Source organism: Epinephelus lanceolatus, chromosome 9, assembly GCF_041903045.1.
Source record: "Epinephelus lanceolatus isolate andai-2023 chromosome 9, ASM4190304v1, whole genome shotgun sequence".
In the NCBI taxonomy this organism is placed as follows: Eukaryota; Metazoa; Chordata; class Actinopteri; order Perciformes; family Serranidae; genus Epinephelus; species Epinephelus lanceolatus.
The window spans coordinates 27843086-27856586 of NC_135742.1; the positions used below are offsets into that span (position 1 = coordinate 27843086).

Below are 13501 nucleotides of genomic sequence, written 5' to 3' on the forward strand. Positions count from 1 at the left end.
GGATGATGACAGAGCTCTCATCTGCATCTTGCTACCCTCGGTTAGCAAATCTGATTCATCCATTCTGGGGTGTGTGTGTACGTGCTTCCATGTGTGTACGCAAGAGAGAAACAGAGAGTGTCAGTCAGGTTGCATCAGCCTCCTGAAACTGCAAAAAATCGGGCAGGCCTCAATCGAATGGCATGTGGGCGATTACGAGCGCTGAGACAACAATGAGCACGTATAAAAATAGACGTGAAGGGAAACACCTTAACCTGTGGACACGTGCAATCACGCGTACACACCTCACACACACTAAAACAGTTACAGATTCCTGTGGTTTCATAAGTGCCTTGGCCAACTCTGAAACTGGTCTGACCCTGGTTAGCAGGAATGGCACCCTCGGGCGTCTCTCGCACTACAGATTAGTTTAAAGCCTGCAGCTCTTACTAGAAAAATGACAGAGGCAAATAGACAGGCAGAGAGTATGGGCATGTGTCAATGTGTTTATGTCTATATAAAGGTATTTGTTATGTGGATTTGGGAGTTCACACGCTACTCTGTGTGAGTAATTGTGTCTGTATGTGTTTACGTCTCTATATATGAATTTGGGTGTGTATGTGTATGTATGTATGTGTATGAGAACATTCAGAGAGATGCTTTCTGGGTACAATGAAAGCAACCACCTGCCAAAACACAGCAGCAGCCAAGGTTACGGAAATCATAAAGAAATCACCTAACCATTGTTCTCCGTCACATTTATAAGTGTGGCATTAACACCAGCAATCAGTGTTAAAATGACATAAGAGCCAATGTCTATGTGATGGTAAACATGCAGTGGCAACTCCCAGAACTCTCACTCTCGCATGGACAAACAAGAAATTGGAACTGTGAACAAACCCTCCCTTTTTCGCCCAAGTACAGTCAATCACTGATGTTGCTCAGGGTGCTAATTGGGGTTTCTTGATTCTCAATTAATGGAAGCCACAGCTGCCTAACAGTGTGTGCAATGGGATGTGAGTTATTACAGGAAGGCAGGTGGATAGACAGGCAGACAAGATGTGAAAAAACAAACAGGAAGATAAAGAGACAGACAGCCGAAGCTTGCAGGCACTGAAAATGAGAGACACTAGAGATTACCACTGCGTGTGAACAACACAGAAGCCAAACATATGGGGCAGTTTGGTCCCACACAGACATAGGAAGTGGTTAGTGCGAGGGTCAGCCGCCTTAGTCCTGTAGGGGATGCAAGGACAACCACACCCGTCCAACCAGGCTCGTAGCGCACAATGCACACACAACAATGGTGTGAAATGCAATCTGTGATTGCAGCAAACACACACACACACACACACTCGAATACCTAGTTGGCATATCCTCAGTCATATGACTTTGGAGCCAATTCACGCAAGGGGATCGGCTTTCCGCCACAAACGAGAGGCGCAGATGCTAAAGAAAGAGACACCCAGGGATCAAATTGCATACAGAGACGCACACGTACAAAAATATGCATGCATAATGACACACAGATGCAAAGGAAGATATATTTATTGCAGTGATACATCCGCACCGCCATGATTCGCAGAAAGCACACACACACACACAAACAAGCATGAACATAAACAGAGAGGAGCTACAGCCAAGCAGCCAAGCTGTGCCTCTTAGTGTCTGTGGCATAACATGCTGTGTCGTTCTGAACACACATTCAGACACACACGCAACATTAATTCAGTAAGGTGCATAGATTTGGTGAAAAGGAACAGACGTCACAGCTGAAGAAATAAATATTCATATGTAATCATTACTGTGTGTGTGGGTTAAGGAATGAAAAAGCAGCAGCAGCAACTTCTATATGATTAAAAGTGTGTCTGTGCATATTGGTGAATGTGAACTTCTGGCCTAAAACTTCAGAGCCCCTGTCAGTGTAGCAGCCATTTTCTTTAAAGAGCAGCCTTGTACCTCATCTACTGGCATGCTACATGACCCTGACCCTGACCCTGACCCAGACCCTGACCCTGACCCTGACCCTGTCCTTTCTCAGGTTTGTAGTAATCTGTCATTTTGAAGGCATGCAATGTGGCCGTTTTTACCCCTAACCCTTGTTTTCCAGAGGAACCTTGCCCCTTAATTGGAACAGAATTACAAGGGGTATTGGTTGAAATCTTTCCCTTTGAAATGAAGCAACCCTTCAAGACCCTAAATGGCTGTGACAGGTGTTGCAGGTCATTACAAATATGCTTACTTCTATTGTGGTGATTTCTCGTGTGAGCTTTAGGCATCATTTTGTGGGTTGTCAGGACATTTACGATTTGTTCGCAGCTTAAGTTTCACTCTATCACTTCAAACAAGTCGCCAAATAAAAAAGAACACTGCAAAATATCCAGCAGGCTAACATTAGAAAGCCTTGCTCCTACCCTGCTAGTCTGCACTTATACTAGGGGAGCGTTAACAAGCAGCAACTTGGCTGCTGGACTTAAGTCAAATTTTGGAAGGTAGGCGCCATCAAGGGGTTGGGGAAGGGTGTGGGGCATTGAAATATGTCAAAATGCTGGGCTGTCATGCACAAATCCGCTATGACCATGTAAAGTTAGCTAGCAAGTTAGCCATTTGGCCCCAGCACTTCGCCCTTGCCCTCTATCCTAACAGGAGTTAGGACACAGACATGAACGTGCAAAACCGGGTGGTATGGGCTAAGTAGTAGGGAGAAGGGGTGTGTCGGGACTGACCCAAAGAAACAGCCACTTAAATTGAATTTCTGTGATGCATTTAGGAAACTAGTTTGATATACAGAAGCAAAATTGTGTGATTTTAGTCAGTCAATTACAATCCAAAAACACTGACACAACCATAAATGAAATGATTCTTGCTAAGTTAAAACCTCTACCCTAGAACTCTTTCCCCATATTCTGTCAACAGTGAGATTGTGTAATAAACCTCCCTATCAGTGCAACAGTCCAGGATCTCTGAACACAACCCCCTGTCAGACCCTGAGCTGTCTGAGCAGCCACGACCACATGAGGACACCCCCCTGAAATGAACCCTTATCTCCTCCCGCCCTCTTGGTCCGACCCTGCCCTGTCCTGTCCTCACTGGCGACATGACACCTTCTTATCCAAGTCCCTCACCACACACAAACAGCTCGTTCCCTCACACATGAGCTGTCTGGCCTTGTTAAGGTGTTTTACTTCCTGCATATGAAAAACTGTTGCAGACACATGTGTTTATATTATATTAATATTGCTTTTATTGTGCAATGGACCAAACTAATGATGGCATTAGTTTACTTACTGTAATTCCGACCAGCTGCAGAGGCCTATAAAGCTAATCGCACTCACTCTCGCACACATACAGTGAAGACAGAGAGAGTGCCAGTGACACAGTGCAGCAGGTTACCACATGAGAGGAAGTTCAGACAGATGTTCAAAGGAGTTTTACATGTGGAATCGGTTGTGAAAGAGTTTTTTTCTGTGAGAAGCTAACAAAGCTTTTTCCTCAAGAAGGAAGGAGGTTAGCTGTTTCAGTTTGATTTTTTTTATTAAAACTTTTCTTCACCAGTTTTCTGGTTTAAACTTAGAAGAGGAAGTGGGAAAGATGTGAGGTTAGGCCCTCCTGATTTAGCATGTTTACAGTCATATGCAGTCTGACATACTCTCTCTCTCTCTCTCTCTCTCTCACTGGCTCTCTTTCTCAAGCCCTTTCTCACTCCTTCATGCTCTGCTCTAGTTTCCCCTCAGCCAAAACCCCTTCGCGTCCCTCTTCCTCAGGATCTGCACTCCTTTTTCCTCCATTCTTCCTCCTCTCCACAGCTTAATTTCGCTCTTGTTCCGTTTTCAAACAATCTATCTCCTTCTTTTCTCCTCTCCTCTCCCGGCACACAAAGTCTATGCTCCCTTAACTTTCCCCTCGCCGCCTCACTCTGCTTTCTGCTCTCGCATACACATTCTTTGCTCACTGACACCCTGTTTAAAAAACAACCAAAGAGGCAGCCAATAAGAGAGAAACAAACTGTACAGTTGCCATCACCAGCACAATCACTCTCTTCTAACTCTTTCTCCCTCCTCTCCCTCTCTCTCGCTCCCCCCACTGTGTTTTCTCTCTCTCCGAAACTTACTTAAGAGGACAAACATCATGTGGTGCTGGTAAGAGAAGAAGACACTGTTGTACGCTGACTGAGTCTCTGTTCGTTGTTTTTTTTTCCTTTTTTGTGTGAGTGCCTGTGTTGCCATCCAAGGATGTGTGTGTGTGCCTGTGTGTGTGTGTCAATGAGGATCACTTTAGCATTTTATTACAACCCTCCATCCTTGCATACATGCACACACACACACATACAAACAATGCAAACTAGCTTTTCTATGTACACAGCCCCAAGTTGAGGGGAGGTGTGTATTCGAAGCAGACTGTATGTGTGTGTTCAAGCATGTGTGTCCATGTGACCGAATGTGTGTGCGCGATATTGCTCAACTCACACAAAGACACAGCTTCTTATATGACTCCCAGCTGTGCAGACTTGGCCCACCAGACGGCCATCCAGCAGCCAGGAATGTTTGGTGCGCAACTGTACTGGAAAGCCCCAGTTACCCAAACACACACACACACACACACTCACGGCCTCCTCTGGAGACAACCCACTCCTCTGAGCGGAGGCAGACAGAGGGACGGGCCTCACCCCAAAGGAAGAATGGTTCAAATTCCACAGCTGATAGAAAAACACAGAGGAGTGGGACAGAGCGAAGGAACTGATGTCAACTCTATCAGACCATCCCCCTACACCCACCATCTGCTCTGCACTCTCAGTGTAGGAAAAACAAAGAGGAAGGAACAAAAAAAAAAAAAAAAAGTAGGAAATATTTGACTTTTGTGGGCATTGTTGGTGTAGCTGATAACTGGATGCTGGATTGGCTGTTTTCAAATTTCTTCCCGTGCTTTGTTTTCTTTTGTGCTTTAGCAGTATGTACAGTAACTACAGCAGCCACTGTTTGGCTCTGCAGACATTGAGTGACTCCACTCCTCAGCTATGCCTTCAAGCTGGACTCACTCATCCAGGCTGCAGGTGTTGGAGATATCTCATTCTGTATTTAACCAAGCCGAGCAAACTGCAGCAAAGCACATACTGACTGATCGATTTCTGCATCACCTAAGATAACCTGAATAAAGTGGTATAAAGGAGACCTGGGCTTAGCCAAATAAAGTTATGTTATGCAGCCTTTGTTTCCAATATTCCCACAGGAGTGTGAAGTACTGATGGTGAGATGTTATTAAAATTGTGGCAATTAAAGTGCTGCATTTTGAAGAACTACTTTATTATTGACTGCATACTGTATATTATATTAATACTTAAAATGCTTAAAATAAAATCATTTGTACTGCCTTTTTCTTGAATATGATTGTTATCATTCCTCATTGTGACATTGTGTGATATCTTTTGAATATCCTTTTGTGAGAGCACTCAAAAGCTCAATACTTTAAAAAGCAAAACAGGCAATAAAAGTTGACTTGCCATAAGATAAAACTGCCCCTTAAGGGCTAAGGCCACATGACCTTTATCAGTGTTGTGCAGATTTTGTCCTGGGTTGACTTAAAGTGACACACCCAAATTAATTTTATAAGTTGTTAACCTGGTCTAAGCAATAAACATAAAAAATAAGTTGCATTTTATGAGGTCATGAGGTTTTGCAAATATAGGTATCACACAAAGGACAGTCCATTTCATCTAATTTAAGATGCCTTCTTTGGGATCTTATTCCCAAACAGCTTAAGCAGATGCAGAAGCAGAAGTTACAAACCAGACAAGTTCAACCTGAAGCTTGTCCATAAGTGCAAAACTGTGAGCAACCCCAAAGTAACTGAACCGTTATGCAACCCTCAGCCTATCTCTCCACATGTGGTCTGTGTTGTAGACCGTTGTGTTGCGAGCATAAACAGTTCAAGAGTTAAGACACAGAGTATGTGCAATGCTCCTACCTTTGAAAGACATTCACCTCTGGAATCAGCTCAGGTCTCTCTCCCCTCGACGTCCACTTTCAGTTCACACCTCTCCGCTGCTTCTTTTCCCCCCTTCAGTTTATGCTGGGCAGCGCTCGTCCCTCTCGCTTCTCCCCATTAAACTGCAAGGCACAAACACATGCGATCACTCCAGAGCATTCCTCCGGATAACAACATCTAATCATAACTCACATGTTTTAACACTTGCTCCGTCTCAGTCTGGACTTGAGCGTCCTCAAATGATCGGCTTGGTTTCTAAATGCGCGTGTTGGCTGAAGATCTGCCAGAACTGACAGAAGAAAAATACTCCCGACTGTTGCAGCCGAGAGACGCCAGGAGGAATGTAATTACATGAAGACTGCTGCATATTGCAAAAGCAGCAGACATGCTCTTGTTTGCAGATCTCCCCCCTTGCTATTGTGCTCTGCGATCTGTCTGGGCTGTTGTCCGCCTGTGGTCCTGATGCGAGTTTTTTCCACGTCCCTTTGTTGTTTCTGTCACACCTACAAGGGGGAGCACATGGAGGAGGGGACCCTTACAGCGACTTTCTTTTGTCTTGTCTGTTTGTTTTCACACAGCAGCGCTGCTCGTCATGAAGGATGAGTATTTTTTTTTTTTGTAAGATAATGACTCTGACTTTACATCACAGATGCTCTGTATCAGCTCGCATGCATTTCATCCTCATCGCATCTGTCTGATCTCTAATCTCTATTTATTTCAATTTTGTAAATAATTACAAAAGTCCGTTTCCCTTTCTCCCACCGCACCCATGTTTTTCATCCTATCTCACCAAATCTCTCGCCAGAAGTTTAGTCCTCGCTGGGGAGTGGGCTGACGCTGCTGTCTCTGTCTCTTTCTCTCCCTCTCCTCTCCTCCCCTTTCCTTCTCTCGTTGTCTCTCCCAAGCGGTGGCAGAGCCCAGTTATGTTTCACTCTAGACCAGCCTTCACCCACAGCGCGCCAGCGCCTATCAACGAGGCGCAGTGACGACAGCCTCATTGCTAGTCACCAGTGCCACACCCATCCATTCATAAAGTAGCGAGAGTGCCAGCCTCCGGGCCGGACAGTGCGCACGGTGAGGAGGTTGTAAAAGACGCATCATATGCCTATAGGGCCATGATATTCTTTTAGGGAGCTGTGTGTCCCATATGCCTCATGTTTGTGCGTCTCATATTCCAAATGGGGAATTTATAGTGTGATTTAGTGGGGTACTTTATGACAGGTCTACTGTAATGTTTGACTTGTCTTACCATCTTACAAAATGTCAGAAGTCATTTTCCTCTTGCATAAAAATATTGATTTTTAGGATACTTATGCAAGTGCTATTGGTGAGAAACGTGGCAGGTACACCCTACAATATTGCAAACAGTCAAGTTTCACTCATGCACAGTTAGAGCTGAAACTATAGATGGATTAGCCAAATTTTGATAAACAATCAGTTATTTAAGTTATTTTTTTAACAAAAAATGCAAACAAAAAAAGTTGATTGCATTTTCTCAAATGTAGATTTTTTTTGCTTGTTTTCTTACTTTATTATGATGATAAATGAATCTTTAGATTTTGGACTGTTGGTTGGACAAAGCAAGACATTCAAAGACACCTCCTTCATCGATTCAAATTTCTCAATAATAATTGTTAGTTGCTGCCTTATCCCCTATACAATGTTGCACTTCAACTCTGTGATATCAATGCACATATTTACACAGGCTAATATAATGTGAAAGTTCACGGGAACATGTTCCTGCGATCTTGCTATAGCTTAAAAGCCAAGTCCTCCTTGCTCAGTTGGTCACACTGCTGACTTCATCGTGTCCACCTGCTGAACCTGCCTGTTTGTGCAAGGTTGCATAACAGCATTTTTACGCCTTTGTGTTTATCCACACAGCTACCCACCCAATTAATTTTGAAACTATTTGGGTGGATGTGTGAGGCTAGTAAAACGCTATTGTGTTGACAGTAGGTAGCCACCCTTAGGGAGGATGCTGCACACAGCCATTGTTCAGCACAGATACTGTGGTGTACAGTAGAAACTATTAATCACTGGTATCATCTGCTGTGTGTGTGTGTGTGTTCCGTCTGTGTCATTCAGACAGTTTAGTTGCCCAGCTTGCGCTCAGTCTCAATTTTAATACATAGACATCAAGGTTTATTACATTTTTGAGCAATTTATTAATTGGCCAAACTCTTTTGAGACTGATACCCAGGAGATGCCCTGTAAAACCACAGCATCTCCTCTGCAACAGTGTACTCACTGGCATCATGACAGCAGTACACAACCTCCTTCTGTATGTATGTATGCATGTATCCTGTTTTGTATGGGAGAACTTATTTAGTCGTCACTGACTGACAATAGCCAGACAGCTTGTGTGAAGCTTTGAGGCTCGTGGTGTTTTCAAGGCTTCGCTGAACTCACTTATAGAAATCTAATGAAATTACAATGTATTAAACTTCCACTTAGAAACAAGCAGGAAAGGATGGTCATATGCAAAATGATACAACAGCAACAACCAAAAAGTCAGCACTCTAATTCAGTCTTCAGTGTCGACTCCTTTATTTGAGCTGTCAGAAAAGCATTTCAGCATTAGCCTTCATCAGCATTTATATGTTTAAAAAAAAGAATGCCGTTCTCTGTGCACGCATATATTCTGTCCTGAACTTGGCAAAAGCATAAATGTCAGGCTGTGGGGCTGTGAGAGGCCCCCTGTCTCTCACAGATTCTCTAAGACTCCTGCTCAGCCAAGCATCTGAAACAGCCATTGTCCTGTGAAGGGAACGGAGCGACCTGCCCAGGCTTGCTCCTATCTCAGCATGCATGCAAGTCCAAGGCAACCATCCTCTAGCTGTGGCCAGCAGGCATGGGACTCATCACACATACACACAGATGCACAAACTCCTGTATAGACGGGTGATGGAACATCAACTGTAGCTGTGACATAGATATCACCAGGATGAACTGTTACTGTGAATGGTTAAAAAAAAAAAAGAGAGAGAGAGAAAAAAAGCCTTATTTCTTTTCCCTATACAATGCTTCCTAAGTTCTGTTGACATTCAGTATAATACACTGAAGGTCATATGATTGTGTGTGTTTAGTCTGTCCACTTCTCTGCTCTCATCAGACTCTTTGTCCCCTCTCTTCCTCATGCCGCACACAGGTGTACTGAACCTTTATCTCAAAGTGTCTTGTGCAGCACTTTTCCAATGCCAGTGGCCTCTGCTATAGGACTATTGACACAGCCGCATGGGCACAATAGGGGCATAATGGGGGCGTCCACATGGTTCACCCCTCTCTCTGTCCGTCTCTCTTCTGAGGGGGCAAACTGCTGATCTCAGGGGTGTGAAAGGCCTGCGTTGGCTGAATTTCTACAAACAAACACAGCACACAAAACGCACACATACATTAATACACAAAAAAGCACATGCACACACATAAACAAAACACACTTACACACACACACACACACACACACACACACACACACACACAAAACCGTAATCTTTGTCCCTGTTCAGATTGATTTCACTCAGCAACTCTGTACCTCCACTGTGGCACGTTAGAAGCCACAATGGCCTTTGACACCAGCCGTCGAATGACCACAATGACACCTAACTTTGCGCGCTGACTGACCACAATGGGCCTCTCTTCGCCTCAGAGCCTCTGCTATTCTTCTGCCTGATCTCACAGACAAAGCAGTGTTACAGAAGTACCAATTGAGCTTGAACAATCGCTCACAAAGGAGGCACTGACTTGGTGTTTCCAGCCCTCCTGCCAGCTGTACCACATGCTGGGCAGTGTGGTGTGAAGGTAAATTGGCATCACATGCAGCCACGCTCAGAACGTTGATTACAACTTGACTTTGTGGCACAGTTATTGATTTGAAAACAATTATTCAGTGAGATTTTTCCAATTGATGAGCCACAGCGTGAAAGGTTTAGTTAGTTAGGAGACTGCATTTATGATATTAAACATGAACTGTCTCAAGAAAAGAAAACAGAGATTTTTCAAATCAAATTTATTTAGAGTACATACAATATCATTTAAAACACTTGTGCATGTAAGAAAAAATAGATTCCAGGGGCCTTCAGCAGAGACTTACTTTGAGTGATTGTAATTATTTTTGCCATGTTTATCATGGAACAGTTCTTAGATGTACCACTTATATCTGTTGGTCTGCTTTGATTGATTTGATTTGCTTTCATTTATATTTACATCTTATTAAATGTATTTTAATTTAATTCCATAAAAATATGACGACAGAAGACAGACATGCTGTATGTTAATCTTTCTCAATTAAACATCCCAGAACAAAACAGGAAACATTAAATAGTCATGGCGTTGAGTCAGACACAGAGAAAGTGCAACCATCTCTCACCCCATGACTCTGATGAGCCAGGAAGTGATGGCTCACTTGAGTCCTACATATTAATCAACTGCAGGTCCCTAATCTGATCCTCCAGAAACTGGCGGTCTGGAAAAAAATCTTCCTCAAATTTCTACGACGCCATCCTTACCTGCCGTAGTGCCTCCTAGATTGGTGCTATGCATATGCTATATCCCCTTATACCCATGGATGGATTACTGAACTGGCCAACCGGGCCAAGGCCCAGGCCCAGGTGCCCAACATGTCAGGGGGCCCCCTGCCCTTCATCTTTAAAATGTCACTCAACTTAGAACATACTGAGCAGGAAGAGACTCAAAAGACCACAAAGACATACAATAAGACCACACAAAAACATTTAAAGGAACTGCAAAGAGACAGAAAATAACTACACAAATAGGCAAAACAACCACATAGACACACAAAATAACTACAAAGAGACACATAACAACCACAAGGAGACACAAAATGATTACAAAGTCACACAAACAACCAAAAGAGACACACAAATACTGCAAAGAGACACAGAAGTACCTCAGTAAGACACAAAATTACCTCAATAGGATACAAAATCGCCTCAAAGAGACACAAAACAACCAAAAAAGACACACAATAACCTCAAAGAGACACTAAATTACCTCAGTAAGACACAAAACAACTACAAAGAGACACAAAACAACCACAAGGAGACACAAGATGACCACAAAGTGACACAAAACAACCAAAAAGACACAATAACCTCAAAGAAACACAAAATTACCTCAATGAGACACAAAACGACTACACAGAGACACAAAACAACCAAAAGAGACACACACAGTTACCTCAAAGAGACAGAAAATTACCTCAAATAGGCACAAAACAGCCACAAGGAGACACAAAACAACGACAAAAAACACAAAATAACCTCAAAGAGACACAAAATTACCTCAATAAGACACAAAACGACTACACAGAGACACAAAACAACCAAAAGAGACACACAGTTACCTCAAAGAGACAGAAAATTACCTCAAATAGGCACAAAACAGCCACAAGGAGACACAAAACAACAACAAAAAACACACAATAACCTCAAAGAGACACAAAATTACCTCAATAAGACACAAAACGACTACACAGAGACACAAAACAACCAAAAGAGACACACAGTTACCTCAAAGAGACACAAAATTACCTCAAATAGGCACAAAACAGCCACAAGGAGACACAAAACAACAACAAAAAACACACAATAACCTCAAAGAGACACAAAATTACTTCAATAAGACATAAAACGACTACACAGAGACACAAAACAACCAAAAGAGACACACAGTTACCTCAAAGAGACACAAAATTACCTCAAAGAGACACAAAACAACTACACAGAGACACAAAACAACCAAAAGAGACACACAGTTTCCTCAAAGAGACACAAAATTACCTCAAATAGGCACAAAACAGCCACAAGGAGACACAAAACAACAACAAAAAACACAAAATAACCTCAAAGAGACACAAAATTACCTCAATAAGACACAAAACGACTACACAGAGACACAAAACAATCAAAAGAGACACACAGTTACCTCAAAGAGACACAAAATTACCTCAAATAGGCACAAAACAGCCACAAGGAGACACAAAACAACAACAAAAAACACACAATAACCTCAAAGAGACACAAAATTACTTCAATAAGACATAAAACGACTACACAGAGACACAAAACAACCAAAAGAGACACACAGTTACCTCAAAGAGACACAAAATTACCTCAAAGAGACACAAAACGACTACACAGAGACACAAAACAACCAAAAGAGACACACAGTTTCCTCAAAGAGACACAAAATTACCTCACACAGGCACAAAACAACCACAAGGAGACACAAAACAGCCACAAGGAGACACAAAATAACAACAAAAAACACACAGTAACCTCAAAGAGACACAAAATTACCCCAGTAAGACGCAAAACAACTACAAAGAGACACATAACAATCACAAGGAGACACAAGATGACCACAAAGTTACACAAAACAACCAAAAGAGATGCACACGTTACCCCAAAGAGACACATAACACATAACACATAATCACTGTTTGCATATCAGTGTCCAGGCCGGCCCACTGTCTCATAATCCACCCATGCTTTTAACATTAGTTTTCTGTACCTTGTTTTTACAGTATGTGGTCTGTGTTTATAGTGTGTTATATGCAACTCTTAGTCATCTGACCTGGCTGTTGCACCCAAATAAAACTGAACATGAAACCTGAACTACTTTGACTCAGACAAATGCTGCTTGACCGCTCATGACCCCACCAGGTTTGTACCATGCGCACATGCACAGTTTGTGCATGTGCATATGTTTAGAGACAGGGAAAAAAGCAGGGATTTGTGTAATTCTTTGCGGTGACTGAGGGGCCAGGTGTCACTTTGTCAGCATGGACAGAGATCAGAGAGAGTATGACATAACCCCTACCATGAGTTCATCCCTCAATCTCTTTATGCGCCCATCCACTTCCATGAAGGGGTGCCATCCAGTCCCCGGCCAGCACCTACCCAGTTTTGGGCACCTGGCCTCCTTGGCCCACACTCCAGGCTGTCAGTGTCCCTCCCGGGTGTCACTTAGGTGCTATGAATAGACGCTGGCGTATGCTCAGCGCTGTCAGCTGGGCATTGGCACGTGTGGCTCATGTCAGCACGGCTGCAACGCAATGCTCCCAACTGGCGTCACTGCACTGACAGCACATTTGGGTCGCCATGGAAACAGGGACGAGCACAGCTACCTCTGCCCTGACATCCATTGCTTGTGTTTTCCAGACAAACTCTGATCCCTTTCTCTCTCTCTGTTTCTTCCCGTCTTTTCCCCCCTTCATCTTTCTCCTGCTCTTTTTTCCCCCTTCCTTTTCTCTCTCTTTCATTTCTTGCAATTTGTTTATCTTCCTCTTGTTTACGAGACTTATGACGTTCAGAAGGGAACTGGAGGTTTGAGGTTCTATCCGGAGGGTTTCATATTTATGAGCTGTGAAAGTCTTTGTCATTTTCTCATTGTTCTAATGAAAAATACAGGAACACATCCATTAACTGATCATATTGTATTAAATATGCAAGGTCTCTGCCTTCAAGTCTCATGTGGATACGTGTAAATGTGCGTATGTCTGTGATGATTTCCTCAG

General features: G+C 43.1%; 1 protein-coding gene across 3 annotated transcripts in view; it reads right to left on the reverse strand.

The window, feature by feature from the left end:
- rhobtb4 (Rho related BTB domain containing 4) overlaps nucleotides 1–6901 on the reverse strand; it is a 40344-nt gene extending 33443 nt beyond the window's left edge. Inside the window, exons 1-2 of one of the 3 annotated variants that reach the window (XM_078170793.1) lie at nucleotides 6752–6901; nucleotides 5958–6083 (exon numbers count right to left, since the gene is read on the reverse strand). The gene's annotated coding sequence lies outside the window, so the exon portion shown is untranslated. Of the gene's footprint in view, nucleotides 1–5940; nucleotides 6084–6153; nucleotides 6294–6751 lie in introns of those variants that run through there. The other 2 variants (XM_033620421.2, XM_078170794.1) reach the window with 2 other exon arrangements.
- Nucleotides 6902–13501: the final 6600 nt, after the last annotated feature.